Below are 19,420 nucleotides of genomic sequence, written 5' to 3'. Positions count from 1 at the left end.
TGAAACATTGAAAAGCTGCATATGTGTAAAAAGTGAATTACTTACCTTTTGACTAGGAAATGTTTCAGTGTGATATCTAGGCATATCACACTGATTAGCAAAAGTAGCTTAAAAAGTAATCCAATAAGTAACGTGCACGGTAATCTGTAAAGTAACTAAAAAGTAATTTTGAACTTCTGACTTACCTGTAAATCAACCAACTGCATTTGAACCTGCATTCAACTGTAAATTACTCAACAGAAACCACTCTTCTCGGAGTTACGGAACACATCCGAAATCTCCTTGATAAAAGCCAAACGGTCGCGCTCGTGCTTCTAGATCTGAGTGCGGCCTTTGACACCATATCCCACGAAATTCTCATCAAGGCATTATTCAGAAATGGCATCCGTGGTAAAGCGCTCAACTGGATTCATTCCTTCCTAGCCGAAAGGACCTTCCAAATAGCATCCTCATCGGCTTGCTCCGACACCTTCAATGCCCCACATGGCGTGCCACAGGGATCCATATTGAGTCCCCTACTGTTCAATCTTTACCTCAGACCCCTAGCTGATTTAGCCGAAGAATCTGGACTCACCCTTATGACCTACGCCGACGACTCCCAAATCATGTTCTCCCTATCTGAAACCGATCCTACATCCCCTTCTCCCCTTAAATCAGGGCTTCAAAACATCCTTAACTGGATGACAAGAAACCAATTAAAACTTAACGGAGACAAGACAGAGATTTTACTCTTAGGGAAACATCATGATCTTTGGACTCCTTCACACTGGCCCAACCAGATGGCTACTTTCCCTACCCCAGTGACTCAAGTTCGCAATCTGGGAGTCATCTTGGATAGCTCCCTGTCAATGAGCCAACAGGCAAATAAAGTCATGGGTCTATGCCTCACCATCATCAAATGGTTGAGGAAAGTAATTTGGATGTTGCCCGTTTCCACTCAAAAGACTGTTGTTAATGCCCTTATAACATCACGGCTGGACTACGGCAACATCCTGTACCTCGGTTCAAATAAAACGGTAGTCAATCGACTACAACTTGCCCAGAACGCTGCCGTTCGTTTATTGTGCAGAATCCCTAGAAACACCGGGGTTTCAAGCTCTCGTCGGGAACTCCACTGGCTCAGGGTGGAAAGCAGAATCCGTTTTAAAGCCCTGAATTACATGTTCAAAATCAAAGCAGGTACAGCTCCTAAATACCTTCTCGACTTGGCCCACCCTTATATTCCCAAACATAATCTTCGTTTGCAAGCAGCGTCTTACTTCTGTGTACCAAGATTTAAACTGGCGAGAATGGGTGGCAGATCTTTCACCCACCTTGGACCATCCATCTGGAATGCACTCCCCCCTTTCATCCGAAAGGAGGAAAACCACGTCAGGTTCCGAAATTACGTTAAGACCTGGCTATTCGAACAATAACAAGAATAGCTTGCAAATTTCTCCTGACATTTCTTGCTGTACCTATGCGCCGGGAAACCCTTTTTGGGTAGCTGTTGCGCTTTACAAATCTAAAAAATAAATAAATAAAATAAATCACTGCATACGATTTTGCAAAGTATTATTTCACTTACCTGCACCAGGCTTGACTTGGTTATAGAAATAAAATACCTAAATAATACTTTTGTTACAAACAAATTGGTCTGAGTTCAGTCTTTGTGTGTGTGACATCATTTTTTGATTGTGTAAAACAAATGCATAACACTACCATCCGATAAAGCATTACTGCTTGCCCACACTACCACAAATAGAGAGTAAGGTGCTATCTACGTTTACCTCTGCCTACCTTATGGGGTTCCACTGGACTCTGTGCACACTATACCTCATTTTGGTATAGTATATACAGAGGCAGCTTCCTACAGTAACTCCAATGTTATTCTATTGGAGAGGTAGGCCTTGCAGTAGTGAAAGACGAATGTAAGAGTATTTCACTATCAGGACATATAAAATCTAAAAGTACATGTCCTTCTTTTACATTTTTTTAATGTATTGCACCCTGCCCTCTGGGCTGTCTGGGGCCTAACATAGAGGTGACATACATGTATAAAATTGGAAGGTTTGGTGCTGGCAAATTAGCATTTTGCAAGGTCGAAATGGTAGTTTTAAGCTACATACACAGGCTGCAAAGGCAGTCCAGAGACACAGTTAAAGTGCCACTTAGGTGGGTGGCCCCAATTAGTGCAGCATGCCCACTAGTAGCATTTAATTTATAGGCCATGAGCACAGGTAGTGCTACCTCATTAGGGACTTAAAAGTAAATTAAATATGCCAATTGAGTATCAGCCAATCTTGCCATGATTTGAGTAGAGAGCACAAGCACGTTAACACCGATCAGCTGTGGTAATGTAAGCAGGCCAGCAAAAACGAAGGTAGTAGAACAGGAGATCTGAAGGCAAATAGTTACAGGAATCCCATGCCAAAGATGCCAGGTCGAACATGCAATCAGGCCTACTACAGGGTGACTTATAAATATTTAAAAGGAAGTTTTGACCTGTCAAAGGGGTTTATTTTGACATGCCGAATTTGCAGTTAAAAGCTGCAACAACCAGGCTACAAATGGTAGGCCTCCAGTCATTTTTGCACAATAACTGTAGTGAGTGGCACAATGGATGCTGCACTTCACTAGTGATATTTAACTTACAGGCCCTGAGTGCACTTTGTATCATATACAAGAAACTTCTAGTAAGTTAGACATGCAAAATAGGAGTATCTGAATTTTACCTTGTCGTAAGGAGGGACACATGAGCTTTATCAGTGGTTAGCATGGGTAACATGCACAAAGTTCTGGAGAAGGCAAAAATATAGTAATCAGCAAATTGACTACCAATCTGGGGTGACTATGCAGAAAAGGGGGATTTCCTAAAAGCCCCTTTGTGCTGATGGTGCCAGTTCCATAGAGCTGATGTCATAAAGTTTTACATGATTGGAAAATCAATAAATATGGCACAGCCAGAGGAAGTACACAAATCGACAGGTTGCACAGAGGCACATCACAAATAACCTGTCTGCATTTGTCCCCCCCCCCGCTGCTTGCGTTCATTGCCACATATAAGCCAGAACCATTGGCTTTGCCAATGCTTGTCGTGCAATAACATGATATATTTATTTTCGTTTTTTGATGTCCCCATCAGTACTTGGTACCACTAATAAAAGTGTCTCTTTTCTCTTTTCCAGGTACCTTCCAAAAATATATTTCAATGATTTTAAATACCTTCGGTGGTAAATGAGAGAAATACAATTTTACCTAAAATGTAAAAAAACATTATGGCAGTGTTGATATTCTACTGCCACGTGCCTCGTGCTACAAATTAATCAATGAACCCTTCTGCAAGTTTAATGAGATTCCATCTATTGGCAAAAAATACAATTGTTTATGGCAAGTTTTTTTTTCCAATCTGCAAATTAAGCTGTAGTTTATTGATGCAGAGGAAAATACAGACATGTTTACATAGCACTGCTTTATGGGCATCTTTAGAAATTCCAGGTGACTGATAGAATATATAACGCATGTATAAGTGTTTTTCTTTAAGATCCTGTAGTTTGTGTTTTTTCTGTTGTGTATATCTAAGGACGGTCTCTGATCATTATCGCCTGCAGCTGTTTTTTCAGGCATCGTGCCAGACACAGTAACTGCTGTGGCTTTCATTTTCTTCTATTTAACCTATGAGTACTTAAGAGGGCCGAACTCTGAGGGTATCAATTACAGCAGCATGCGCTAAAAAGAGAGCTAAAGTGGTATCAATCGTATTTTTTCATTGCAGCATCGACGTCATACATTCTCAGAACCAGGATCACCAAACTTCTGATGGCCTCCCCACGCTGTTCTTGCACCAACGCTGTCCAAGGCACACAGGCCTTCACCATGAGGCACGGGCGTGAACTCAATGTGTGGGCTCACTGCACGTGATTGGATTCTGAAAGAATGGCTAATGGAGGGGAACATAGACATATCACACACATAACACAAAATGTGTGCGTGTGTGTGTGGGGGGGTTTAAACAATCACCGCCCATGGATAGCAGGATTTATGTAACTGGAATTCGTTATTAAAAGCACATTGTCTTGATTCCCATGCGTATTAAGTCAGCTAGTGATGCATATTAGTTTTCCCTGCTGTTCCTACGTATGCTGGGTAAACTTTCAGCGGGAAATTATACCAACTAACTACATTGGCCAGGCATGATGTCTTTAAGATTTGACTTTGACTCACTTCCCATTGTTGTCATTGGAACATTTAACTTGACCACTATCAACCCGCAAATGTCCATTCATAAAATCGGCGTTTTGTCTAAAGGTCGAAAATGAAAGATACAAAACTTCAATAATACAAATTGGCACAAAATAACCTTATAGTTAGGAAGACCTTGAAAACAAATATGCTCAAATCAAAAGGTAAGTAATAACAAAAAGGAGTATCAATCAAAAATTAAAATGACCTTTGCCACCCACCCCACAAAAATGTTAAATCAGTTTATTTATTTATTTATTTATTTTTGCAATTTATTAAGCGCGTACGTATGCCCTTGGGCGTCTTGGCGCTGAGACTTTAACAGAATCCAGAACTTATCATTAATAGAATGGAACGCTGGTGGTTAGCAATGCTTATTGATTAAAGAGCCATGTTTTCAATAATTTCCTAAACTGCAGCAGAGTGTGACTTAATTTAATGTGTAACGGTAGCACATTCCACATTTTTGCGGCCGCTACCACAAAGCGTCTATCTCCCCAAGACACGGTTTTTGTGCGCGGGACCGAAATTTGGAAACTTGTTGTTGATCTCAAGGATCTTGGGGGTTGATATAGAATCAATTGGTCTTGAAAGACTTGTGGACCTTGCTTATTTAAAGCTTTAAACGTAAGACATAAGGTCTTAAATCTAATCCTATTCCTGACAGTAAGCCAGTGAAAGTCCCTAATAGTTTGACTAATGGGATCAAATTTAGATACCTTGGAAAGCAGTCTTGCCGCTGCATTCTGAATCGATTGCAATTTTGCTATCACCCGTATTTGAGCATTAGCAAAAAGACCATTGCAATAATCCAAGGAAGATAGTACTAAAGTGCTCACAACTGTTTTTGCCACATTGTCAGGTAGGAACGGGATGACCTTCTTAATAGTCCTCAATTTCTGGAAAGCAGCTGAAGCGGTCTGATTTGCATGTAAGGCAAAATTGAGTTTATCATCAAAGATGATGCCCAAGTTCCTAACTTTAGATACTGGAGTCGGTAGGGCGCCCATGGAAGAAGGCCACCAGACGGAGGACCAATCCGGCACTAGTTTTCCAAAAATGATCACCTCTGTTTTCTCCGAGTTTAATTTGAGGCAATTTCCTGCCATCCAGTCTCTAATTGCGAGCATACCTTCCTGGAACCTTCCCGCTACCTCCTTCCCATCGTTCTTAATGGCAAGCACAAGCTGGGTATCGTCCGCGTAAGAGGTCAGGCTCATCCCATGTTGTTTGATGACCCTAGCCAGATCAGACACATAGATATTAAAGAGTGTCGGGCTTAGGGATGAGCCCTGCGGAACCCCACATGGCAATGCCAGGCTTACAGATTTAAAAGGGCCTATTGTTACCACCTGTGTTCTGCCCGATAAGAAGGAGGTAAGCAGGTCCTTGGCTTTTGCTTGAATGCCTAGATTTCCAACACGGTCAATCAAAATAGAATGATTGACCGTGTCGAATGCTGCAGAGAGGTCCAGTAGTATTAAAACTGCGGTCCCCCCTTGATCTTTGATGACTCTGATTTCATCAGCGGCTTTAATCAAGGCAGTCTCCGTACCGTGTAGCTTCCGAAAACCAAATTGAGTGTCATCAAGCAGTTTATTTTGCTCTATATATTCTGCCAGTTGGAGATTTATGGCTTTCTCAAGAACCTTTGCCAAGAAAGGGAGGCCTGCGATAGGTCTATAGTTCTTAAGTTCCTCTTTATCCAAAGAGGGTTTCTTCAGCAATGGTTTGATTGTCGTTTTTTTAAGGCTGTCAGGATAAATACCAGTTTTAAAAGTGGTATTACAAACTGTAGTGATGGTCTTTATAATTGTTTCCAAAACTGGGAGAAGAATCTTTGGAGGGCAAGGATCCAAGGCCGATCCTGATTTTATTTGTTGAATAATGGTCCTCATAAATGCAGTATCTATATCTGTAAATTGATCTAGAGAGCAGTGCAACATTCCCTGGTTCACAGTATTCTGGTCGGCATTAATTTTTGATGAGAATTCTGAATAAATATCATTAACTTTTGTGAAGAAGAATGTTGCTATGGAGTCACAAAAACTCTGTGAGGCGGGGGGTGCTAAATCTACCACTTTGCCGGCCAACTGCCGTACTACTCCGAACAGTTGTTTACTGGAGTTTTTTGCATTTTCTATTTGAAGTGTATAGAACTTTTTCTTTGCCTCATTAATCATCCTTTTATAGTCGTGTAGAGTATTTCTATATTTTTCTCTGCTCTCACTATCATACGATCTGCGCCAACAACGTTCCTGCACTCGGCATTGTTGCTTTTTTCTCCTCAAATCCTCATTGAACCAAGGGGCGGATGGCGTAGATCTGTTTCTAGATATTGTTTTTATGGGCACAAGAGCGTCGATCGCATTTCCAATCCAAGATGTGTACTGAGCAGCTGCTGTGTTAGCGTCAGTGGAAATCACAGGACGCGATCGTTCTAGATGTTGTTGGAAGGCAACATAATTTAAGTCTTTCCAATTCTTGAAATGCTCTTGAGTTGTAGGTGCGTGCTTCCTACCATACGCAATGTTGGCAACAATCCCAGCTAATATAACATGGTGATCAGTCCACTCCAGTGGCAGAATCTCAAAAATCTTTAGCCCATTAATGTTGGAAAACATAGCGTCCAACGTGTGGCCAGCCTCGTGTGTGGGTGTAGTAATTTCCGAGGAAAGGCCAAAGGCATCGAGATCTGCCAATAACATTTGCGTGTCTGTATCACTTATGTTATCGAGATGGAAATTCCAATCCCCTAGTATCATACATTCATCCTCAATAGCTAGGGTTTCCAGCATTGCACTAAAATTAGATAGAAAATCATTACGGGAGCCCGGTGGTCGGTATAAGAGTATACCTTTGAGATTGAATGTAGGTGTGAGCAAGATGTTAAAGTATAATGCTTCACAGAACGAGGACTGAATAGGGTTAGTCCTGGTAAGGAACTGCGACCGCAGTATTATTGCTACACCACCCCCATTTCTACCTTGCCTATCCATTCTCTGTATAGAGTAGTTTGGTGGGACTGCGATAATTAAATCTGGGTCTGAAGAGTCGTTGAGCCAGGTTTCAGTCATGAATAAAATATCTATGTTATGATCCAAAATTAGATCTGCTATTTCCTGTCTGTGTCTTCCAACAGAGCGCGCATTGACTAATGCCACTATAATGTTTTTAGTTTCCTTTCTCGTTGTTTCGTACCTTATATTATTCATGAATGGTGGGACACACTTACATTCTGGGCATTTGATTAGACCGTCTCCCCATCTTACCAACTCAGGATCATAGTGGGTACAGCCATTGGTGTGTGCTGGTCTGTGTAGTAGCAACGCGTCCGAGGAATAAGTAATCAGGACCTCCTGCGTAAGTGAGCCAGGGGTTCTGGCCGACGGCCCGAACTTGGCGCGGCAGTTCTGAATTCCCATTATTGAACGCGTGGCATTGTAATCTAATTGCCATCATCCCAGTGATTTGCATAGATGATTACCTGAACCAGTTGTGGGACCTAAATAAAAACCGAGGAGCTTATTTACATGCCCTGTGCGCAGTCGGAACATCACCTTTTTAGGTCTCACTGAGTCAGCGCACATGCGCTGCTCGGGGAGAGACCTTTAGTGGGTGAGTTTTCAGAGTGCTGCTGGCTGGCCTAGCGCTTGCGTTCACGAGAGCGTGCACGCTCACAGCCGGCCGCCATATGTCTTTCACGGGTCATTAGAACCGTGGTGACTTTCACTTTCGCAACAGTAAAGAAATAGAAAAAAACATCTATTTCTTTACTTTTGCTATAATTGGGGCACCCGCGCTTTACTTTTAATGTTCAAAGTAAAGCGCCGGTGCCGCAATGCTTGTTACATATAGGCGTGGGCACGCACCTACACATGTACGTAAACATGCGCGCGTGCTCGCATACACTCACACGGAGACACTGACGCATGGGCACAAAAACACACATATATGCACACAACATGTCCTCGCTGCAAGGGGAGGCAATGGTTATCTTCGAAGTCGACTTTTCTGGGCCCATTTCTAATTCAGCCGCATCCGGGGAATCAGAGGAGTGTACGTTTTTCTTACAAGATTGCAGGCAAATGCAAGGAGCTGTACCCTGCCCTTTTAGTGGTAGGATACTTTATCAAATTATTTATGTAACTGTGCTCATAAAAATACAGTTTAATTTTAATTGGTGAATATGAATTAGAAAATTAAACCTCTTATTCAGCATTCATCGAACATCCTCCCTCGAAGCCAAAGGTGGATCTGTGACTAAGAATGTGGCAGCCACCCCGGTACAATGTATACACCTGTACAGAAAAATTACACTTTGTCGTCTGCAAAAAATGACACAATTGACAGCTTTTCGCTTTAATGGACGAAAATCAAGTTTAGGGTGAACTTTTTCCGAGCTCTCTCTTTAACTCATCGACGTTAGTATTTTAACGTGTGCACTTGGGGCATAATGCTGCGCTTTGCAGTAGTAGTGTTGTATTCTTTGTCTTTTCTGTACTTTTATTCACCGCCTGCTACTTCTGTCCAATATCAACAGAGAAAGTCAAGGAATAACAACGACCATGAGCCGGACCTCACATTATCTAGGACATAACTCTTGGCAAGGAAGAATTCCCTGTGCCTTAATGGAACAAGCAGCATTGGCCTCGAAGATTGGGCAGAAACAGACAGGCACAACTTACGTTTGTTGTCAACTATTACTGAGGCAGGTAGTTTAGTGGGGCCTCTCAGCCCCAGTGTCAATGCAACTGCAACAACAACATCAGCTACATCTCTGAGCTGATTTCTAAAAAGAATAACTTTTTTTACATATGGTGCATCACATTGCGCATTTGCTGTATATAACAGATGGTAGTATTTCCTATTTATGGGCCTCAAACTCTGCTGCCTTCCATTTCCCAGACCTTACTTATGCAATATGTGACCTCACCCTTTACACCAGGACTGCGTAGAATGCCTCTTTCGACCTCTCTGCACAATACCGATAAGTCTTTCTTCTCTTTTAAATCTGAGGCTCTTTTTTGCCTTCATCACACTAATGGGCGCCGTCTAAAAATGCCAAGCATCACAGCAAAAACTCAGCCATGATGAGTTCTGGTGAGGTACCTGGAGGACGCACACAGAAGAGATGCTGTGAGTGATAATGACGAATATCAGTAACTAATTGGAATATCGTCTTCTTTTGTCAGTCAGGAGTGTTCAGGTCACTGAGCAATCCTGACTTCATTGTAGCTCTAAAGCGCTGCTGCGAACACTCTCAATATAGGTTATTTGGGGCCTTTAAGGCATCGTTTACTAAGTCTAGCAGAGGCCGCCCCCGAAGGGGTCCTCGAGGGCCGGCGCCATAATGACCGCCCGTGCCCACTAGGAACGGATCCGATTTGCGCTGGTCAGCTCCGCCGGGAATCGTTGCGCTGCAAAAGCGCCCAAGGCCCTCTCCTCCCCCTCCCCAATGACAAAGGGGAAGAAGGAAAGTGGGAAGGGGATATAAGGCAACGCTCCCCCTGGGCAGCTCACCTCTTACATCAGGGAGCTGGGGGAGTGGCACCAACGTTTTTTGAGTCCCACCCACCTACACCTACAACAGCAGCGTCGCAGTGCTGACAGGGACGAAAGGAACCAAGGGTGCAACGATTGGCGAAGGAAACACACTGTGCGGTGTGTGGGAGTAAGGCCTTTCACTTTGGGATGCCTCACGGCTGAGTGAAGTGGCACCGCTCACTTTGGGATGCCTCACGGCTGAGTGAAGTGGTCTAACAAAAGGGGGTAGCAGACGGAGACGGCACTCGCAGCCCAGCCCCGCCAGATGGCAACATGGTAGCGAGCTGAGGCCTAACTCTGAGAAGAAACTACCCTCATGTGATGAGAGCGCAAAGAGAGCAAATCTAACCAAAAGGGGCGGAAACAGAAGGTGTATTAGTTTGATAATGGAAACACACCAACAGAGCGGTGTGTAGAAGGAGGGCCACTCAATCTGGGATGCCTTACGGCTGGGTGAGTACGCCTGACAAAAATCGGGTAGTAAACGGAGACGGCACTCGCAGCCCAGCCCCCGCCAGACGGCAGGGCACACGATAATTATCGCCGGTTGTTCCTGATATGCCCCAAAGTGAGCTGCCAGCTGATGCGGGGCCTTGCCAATGGGTAGCTTTACACCCACAGCAGCGCATTCCAGCTGAAAGATTTACTTACCCTTTGGTCGACAGTTGTCTGAATACCTGGCAACTTCTTGACTACAAAATGAGGCGAATTTAGGGGCATATTATCAAGAAACGCTGTTAAAATTATCGCTGCTTTAGCGGCAGAAAACTGCCGCTAAAGCAGCGATAATGGGCTTAATAATATGCTGCAGAGAATTCCCATAGAAGCCCATGTTCTGGTGTCAACGGGAATTCTCTGCGTCATATTATCAAGCACGTTATCGCCGCTTTAGCAGCAGTTTGCTGCCGCTAAAGTGGGAATAATTTTAATGCTGTGCTTGATAATATGCCCCCACGTCGTTTAAGAGGGTGATACTTTTAAGGTAAGTTAGGAATGGACACTTTTTGGAGGTCTATCATTTTGTTTTTCAGGAGGGTTAATAAAAGCTCAAAAAGCGTGACACCCGCCAAAATTCGGGAGAGTTGAAAGGTTTTTGCCCGTCGCTGACCAAAGAGCACTTGACTACTTATCACGTTACCACACTGCTATGCACACCCAGCAGCACCCTATGCCTCCAGCTGAGAAACATCGTGCGGGTAAGGCTGCCAGATTAGTCAAAGTCGCTCAAGACGTAATGGCCTTAAGTTTCTTTTTTGCAGACCATGGGGCATATTATCAAGACAGGCAATAAAATTATCGCCGCTTTAGCAGCAGAAAACCGCCGCTAAAACGGCGATAATGGGCTTGATAATGTGCTCTATGGAATTCCAATTGAAGCTCAGGTTAGATGTCCTTCACATCTAACATGGGCTTCAATTGGAATTCCATAGAGCATATTATCAAGCCCATTATCGCCGTTTTAGCTGCAGTTTTCTGCCGCTAAAGCGGCGATAATTTTATCGCCTGTCTTGATAATATGCCCCCATGTTGTGTTGTTGTTTAGAGCAATCGGTTTCAGCAACAAGAATCTAGTGTTCAGCTACATAAATATTGAGAGTTAAATAAAGGTACAGGACTGCCTCATTGTGTCCTTAGTGACACGGAGCAGTCTATTCATTTTATTTGCAGGATTCAACACTGTCTATACATGAACCAGTGGGAATTAAATATGCATTGTCCAATGGTATTGCATTGTCGCAGGAACTGATATTTCAATCTAATGAATCTATTTTCAATTGAAGGTACAAACTGTTTGATATTTGTTACATACTCGTGAATACATGTGCAGCATACAATAACTATTCATATATAAATAACACATTCATGTCTGTCAACTTTTTCGTTTGCTCCTGCAATGCAGCAGTGAACGTTTGTTGTGATGCATAAGGCAATATTTAAGAAGGAGCGAAAGCTTCTACTCTTCCATAATCACTTCAACTCTAGCTAAGGTTTCATAATAAAATTAATTAAGTAAACATTTTCAAAAGTATGCATGAGTATATATATATATATACACACAGATATAGATATACATATTCAGTCGTACATACCATGTAGTAAAACATACATCAAGGAATGCAATGATTGCTGTATCACAATATACATTATCATTCAATAATTCATTATATATGCACATTTCATCAAATGAATATTATCATGTGCCTTGCCAAGTACATGTCTTTGCATCACTATAAGGAGTGCTCCATTGGTGTAATTTTTCATCCACACATCTACAGAAGGTCTCGCCTTTGGGACATTTTAAGTATTTAGTTATCCAGCACAATATCCTTCATAAAACAACATCAAGTGTTGCATGGCTAATCACTTATAAGGTCCCAAAAGCGAGACCTATTGGCTATGCCAATGCTTGTTTTATATTCCGGTGGAGCAGAGCCATATTTATGAGGTCACAAGAAGTTACCCTACTTAGCTTTTTCATGGCTTCCTAGATATGGAGTAAGGCAATTCAGCTCAAGTTGCTGCTTCTTGTCTCACACTGCGTCGGGGAGGGTGCCATGGGCATTGAGTGGGTGCCCCAATCAACGCCACTGGTATTTGACACATTCCCAGATTTACAACACAGTGTGTAGTTCCAGGAATGCGTCAAAACCATGCGCCTCCCCAGGGGAGGCGTAATGATTGTTATTGTGCAGGAAGGTTCCACTTCCTACACAAAAACAATCATGCCAGCAACGCAAACACCCTTTCCCAATGATGCAAGACTGCCTGCGTTGGCGCTAGGCTCCAATTTGTGCGCCGGCTCAGGCAGAAAGAACAGAAATGTGCTGTATTTCATTAATACAGCGCTTTTCTGCTCTTTTGATTTGGCCTATGGCAGCGCAGCAAAAAACTTGCAGCGCTGCCAAACGCCAAATCTTTGTAAATGAGGGCCAGAGAATTAGTTGATACCCACTTGCCAGTGCAAACAGATGTGCCATCTAGGTCACGTGCACTCACCATACACAGAGTCGCTAACCATAGATATTTGCAGACATACGCTTGGAAGGGAAGAAACCCTCATACATGTGAACCCGACATGGTCCGACACAATGTAGAGTGAGGATGTAATCCATCAGACCAGAATCCCTGTTGTAGGGAGACTTGCATGCCTTTAATAGCCTACAGTAGCCTACCGTCCCTTTTTAAGGAAGCAACTTTGTCGTAACTTATCAATGGAAGCACTCAGTGTGTAATATTAAGAAGCTGAAAAATTTCGAAACGGTTTATTACTTCCGAGATTCAAAACATACTTTTATCCACTTTAAAGAAGCGCCATTGTTTTCAGTGGCTGCCATAATTCAGATCAAAACAGTTCTACAGGTTCTTCTATTGAATCCTGTACATTTGAATAGATGATTCATGGTGACTGTCGACTGACCCACTGTTATTCTTTGGTCTTCCTTTAGGAAATTACTCATCCATCCAGATATTTTAGAAAATAATCTGGTGCCAAAGTTTTTCCCAGCATAGTCTGCTTCTTGGAAAATTGGATTCTAGACAGACTTCGGCATATTAAGTAACACCTTCCACAGGGACATAAATCATACTTGTTTGAGTGATAACTACATCTCGTTGTGGTATCACTTAGCTGCCTATAGATTATATGATGATACAGATATTCTTTGTTTGGCTGATAAATATTGTATTGAATTTTGACTTAATAGAGGACAAAGGACTATAGCAGTGTCCGTTTAAAAAGAAACATTTTCACAAAATAATATTTCCGGTGCATGGCCTGGTGTAACGCAATCAGTTCATAGGAAGCGCGATTTAACCTCAAAATATCGACTGTAAATGCACAGCATTGAACTGCCATTCAAGACTTCAAGGTGCTTTTTATTGGCCTGAATATCCTTCCCCTTTGTACTGGGGAACGTGAGGGTTTTTTTGCAGTTCGCTAAGATGAAGGAGATTTACTTACCAATTTATATGTGGGAGGCTTGGGTTTGGCTTAAGTCGTTCCTGGGTTCCGAGAGCAGTCGGTGTGGTTAGTGCCTTTTACTAGTTCCAAAGTCAAAGCTGGGAAGCAGAGTGTCCCCCAGACTCCTCTCTGAGCCCCACACTTTGTTATGTTTTAATGTCACCTTTGGCCAGATTAGTGGAATCTTTTGGCTGTAAAATTATTTTCAATGCGGACTCCATGAGGGACCTCCGTCCTCAGTTGAAAAGACTTTCAAGGACTGCATGCTTGGGGTCTTTGAGTGGATGCAGAGCAGCCAGATAAAATGTGACACGGATAAAACTGAAATTCTTTTTTTTGGCTCCCGTTTGGAAAACTAGTGGGTAGATGTCTGGCCTGCTGCCCTCCAGGTTGCCCCCACCCCTCCGTTCTAACGTGGTGAAACATCTGGGTGTTAAATTGGCTAACAAACTCCATGCAGCCCCATATTTTGGCGATGCCAGGCCAGCGGTTTGTGCTGTTTCATACTCTTACAAAATGTCAGCACCTCCTGCCTCTGCGCTGCAGGAGGAATGTGATGACATTGGGTTTGGATTATTCCAATGCTCTCTACCTGGGGGTGTCTGAGGTCCTGGTTGGCTGTCTTCAGGTGGTTTAGAATGCTGCCGCTCGGTTCATCCTGCATCTGCCTAGTTGGATGACGATCTCTCCTTCTCTAAATGACTTTCGTTAGTTCATAGGGCAGCATTTCAGTACCAGCCCAGCTTCTCTAATGGGGCTGTTTCTGCCTTACTGCCCCACTGGAGCATTGCACGCTGCATCTGACGCTTCTGGAAGGGCCTCGCATGAAGAGAACAAGGGAGGGAGGTAAATCATTTCCATTCTTAGCAGCCAAAGCATGGACTCAGCATCCACTGGATCTTTGGATGCTTCCCTCGGAGGATGTCTTGAAGAGAAAACTGAAGACTTGCCTCTTTTCTTCCACTGTATAGGGTCTTCTGTGTGAGTGCATACCTTTATGCTCCAGCACAGGGACACTCTTTGAGTAGCCGTGGTCTTTACAAATCAACCTCATTCATTCATTCATTGACAGACATCTGTTGTGGAATGAATTTTCCCAAATGTTCCAAAACTAGCAGCAAAGCACTTTGATACTCATTTGTGAAACATCCTTTTCAGAGGGACCGCTGCAATGAGGGTCATCCATTCTGTGTATCGGGGTCCAAATGAAGCAGCCAGCGAAAGCACTACAATCAGCAACACAATTATAACGGGCCAGTCAAAGAGTTTATGGTCAGGAGGTTCAGCATCCTTTATGGAGGACGGAGACATTGGAGCCGCCTCCCCACTCAAATAGGATTGGACGAGGATCATCTCCTTTGTAAAAGAATGCAACAAACGTCATTCCTTCCAAAGTAGTGTGAATATATTGAACTTGGCACCCTCCTACCTGCCTTCAATTTTCAGAGTCCGTGCCCCTGGCCTCTGCCTCTCAACAGTATCCTAATGAACAACTAGATTGCTAACATTCTATATTTATTACAAAAGTGTGGAACGCCTGACATCATCTTGATGTAATCAAAACTGTAATACCTAGAGCATTTCCTTTAGAAATTACATATATGAGAGCGTCTTATTGGCATCAAAATTATGGTTAGTGCTCTAAAAGACTAAAATAAGGACATATTTTCTGAGTTTTCAAATAGCGACAAAGCACTTTTAAATTATTTGTTATCATTATGTTTTTTTATCCAGTTGACCACTTGATTAAATGTTGCACTTAGGGGAGAGGATGTGGTGTTACTTCCAGAACTGCAGACTTTGCAACTGGGGAACCAGGTTGAAGTTTCTGCTTCAGCTCGACATTCTGTGATTCTGGTCAAATCACTTAGTCTCCCCATGTCTACAACCAAAATGAATTTGTTCTTGTGTGATGTAACCAATGCTCATGTAAAGCACTCCAATACCTGACAAGTCTGCACTATATAACACTGCAAAAACACAAAAGAATAAGTGTTTTGCACACTTCTGTCATTGGGGTATATTTGGGCTACATCTGGGTGATTTTGGGCTACATTTGGGCTCTTTTGTCTCCGGTGGCCATCTTGGGAGATTTATTTGTTATGAAGTGTCCTAATTTCCTCATGTACTGCAGTCTCCTCAGTAGGAAATGCTTTCAGTTTTTTACTTTGATTCCATCATGAAGGTATTCAGATATGTCACACATTTGCCATAAATTCTGAATGTTAGCACTCTAGTTGCTCATTAGATCACTGTAGTAAAACTACTGTTCACCATGGAAGTCTGCTCCTGGTATTAAAAGTGCATGTTTCAGTCTGCATGTCAGATTTTTTTAATGAAATAGAAGAGGATTTGAGAAGTCACTCAAAATGTGCCCTCATTTTCTTTCTTCAGCATTAATCATAATTGCTATGGCAAAATGAACCCCCTCATTGTGTTCCTTTTTAAATTAAATGTTTTAAGTGTTACCAGTTTATTCCAATCAAGATGGCTTCAGGTGTGCCATACTTTTGTCATAATGAAGACAGTAAGCGCTCTAGTTGTTTTTAAGAACATTCTGGGACATTCTGTCATTGGGCTATACTTGGGCTACATCTGGGTGATATTTGGGCTACATTTGGGCTCTTTTGTCTCTGGTGACCATCTTGGGAGACTTATTTGTTATGAAGTTTCCTAATTTCCTCATTTACTGCAGTCTCCTCAGTAGGAAATACTTTCAGTTTTTTACTTTGATTCCATCAAGAAGGCATTCAGATGTGTCACACATTTGCCATAAATTCAGAATGTTAGCACTCTTTTTGCTCATTAGATCACTGTAGTAAAGCTGCTGCTCACCAGGGAAAACTGCTGCTGGTATTGAAAGTGCATGTTTCAGTCTGCATGTCAGAATTTTTTAATGAAATAGAAGAGGATTTGAGAAGTCACTCAAAATGTGCCCTAATTTTTCTTTCTGCAGCACTAATCATACTTTTTATGGAAAAATGAACCCCCTCATTTTGTTCCTTTTTAAATTAAATGTTTTAAGAGTTACCACTTTAATCCAAGCAAGATGGCTTCAGGTGTGCCATACGTTTATCATAAGTAGGACTGTTAGAGCTCTAGTAGTTCCTTGGAACACTCTGGGAAGCTGTAGTAGAACACAAAGGAATCAACTGACAGTTTCTGCCCTTGTTGGATGTACATGTTTTACTGAGAATGTCAGACTTCATTCTCACATGACTGAGAAAGATAATGTGAATTTACAGAAAATAAGCTCTCAGTTTAGCTTATAGATCACCTTCCAAACCTCTGTGGTAAAAGCATGAGAAAATATTTTTCTCTCAATCATGATATCCCAGCAGAAGGCTTTTTCACATGGTGAAATCACCTTAGAACATACCACAATTCCTAAAATGAGTATGGTACCATCAACAAATGATTTATAATGTAACTAAACATGCTTTTTAATGAGGTGCTATCATGTATATTGGTCCCAAGATGGCTGCCAACACTTCTTGGATGAAGTGCTGACAGCCAATCAGATCTCAGGATGAGATGTGTGGTTTGGCTCCGCCCACATATATATATGCTTTTAAATGCTATTTTCTCAGGGAATACTGAACAGATTTATACCAGACCTGCAAAAGGCACTTCCTTGACCTTATGGCTACCTCTCTGCCAAATTTCAAGTAATTCTGTTCAGCCGTTCGGGCTGTAGCTGTGTCTAAAGGTCCTATGGAAAAATGCATGGGGAAAACGCGTTTTGGGACCCCCCTTTTTTCTCGGCCCCTGCTTGGCGAATCACCCCGAGACTTTCAGGGTAGGAGCTGAACGGAGCACCCCATTAGTTTTGAAAATTTCGCGAGGATTCGTCAACCGGCGCCAAAGTTATTAAAAATAGAATTTTGAGATTTCCTATGGAAACTAGGTTGTAACTATAACTATCTACTGGCGACCGCCAGTAGATAATATATATATATATATTCACTGAAAAAACCATAGGTTTCAGGCCTGATATAGTTAGGAATTAGCATTTAAAAAACCTTTGAATTTCACTGAAAAAACCATAGGTTTCAGGCCTGATATAGTTAGGAATTAGCATTTAAAAAACCTTTGAAATTCACTGAAAAAACATAGGTTTCAGGCCTGATATAGTTAGAAATTAGCATTTAATAAACCTTAGAAATTCACTTAAAAAACAATAGGTTTTTGGGGGTGTTATAGTTAGCTGGACATTTCACTTGAACAAAACCATTGAAATTCCTCCGATATAGTTAGTTGTACTAACTACATCTCGCGCGCCCGCAATCCACTGCTGATGACATCACATATTACATCATTCATGACATGGTCAGTGACATCACTGATGACATCTCAAATGACGTCACTGATGACATCATCCATGTGACAATCAGATACAACTCATCATACACTAGTATAACCTTTCATCACTCACTGTAAAATAGAGAGTGCCAGATTTAAAACCATTGACACACCAATACAAGTTTCAAAACACCCACTCAGTGATTCCTAGATCTATACACACACCTAATCACTTACCTATAGATTCACTCATACATGCTGTCAATGATCAATAGAACACTATCAAATATACTTATACACCTATATCGACATTACACACTAGCACACATCCTAATCACTTATGAAGTCATCCTACTCACTTAAGCAAACAATGGATCATGCTTACTTTTACTTAGCTATACACTTATAAAAACACCACTTCATCTATTCATATAGATAATAGCTCATACTTAGTGTGTTTTAAAATCACTATTACAACTATACAGTTACCCATACAGTCACTCATACAATCACTGAGTCTTATGTATACTTATTTATATACAAATACTAACACATACACTGGCTTTTATTTTTCTAATTTGTTGGACATGTACCATTGAGACATATATTTGCTCATCGCCACACCCATAAAGATATTCACTCACCCAAACAACTGTTATAACATGTAGTTTTAACTTCATATACCTACTGAATCAACTATTCACACATCTTTGGGCAGTCACACACCCCCCACCGAACCACACACACATTCACTCTCCCATACAAATACTCTGTTAACTAATCAATAAATATTATAGACTTTCACGTAGCTAGTAACCAACTAGTGCAGCAGTTTACACTACAACTGACAAAGTGATACAGATATTCACACAGTTTAGTCACTATCCAATATATTTAGTGAGACACTATAAATTAGTCAAGTAAACAGTCAATCACACTGCTACTAAATCCTCCATCCAGATATTTATATTTATATATCCACTCATTCTTCAATGCAAATTGCTATATATATAATACATATTTAAATACCGAACCAAACCACATTCTCTGGATGATGTCATCAGTGATGTCATTTGAGATGTCATCAGTGATGTCACTGACCATGTCATGAATGATGTAATATGTGACATCATCAGCAGTGGATTGCGGGCGCGCGAGATGTAGTTAGTACAACTAACTATATCGGAGGAATTTCAATGGTTTTGTTCGAGTGAAATGTGCAGCTAACTATAACACCCCTAAAACCTAATATTTTTTCAGTGAATTTCTAAGGTTTTTTAAATGCTAATTCCTAACCATATTAGGCCTGAAACCTATGTTTTTTTCAGTGAATTTATATATATATATATATATATATATATTCCAACGTACCACTCGGCAAGACCCAAG

Source organism: Triturus cristatus, chromosome 3_2, assembly GCF_964204655.1.
Source record: "Triturus cristatus chromosome 3_2, aTriCri1.1, whole genome shotgun sequence".
Classification (NCBI taxonomy): Eukaryota; Metazoa; Chordata; class Amphibia; order Caudata; family Salamandridae; genus Triturus; species Triturus cristatus.
This window is presented reverse-complemented; position numbering follows the sequence as displayed.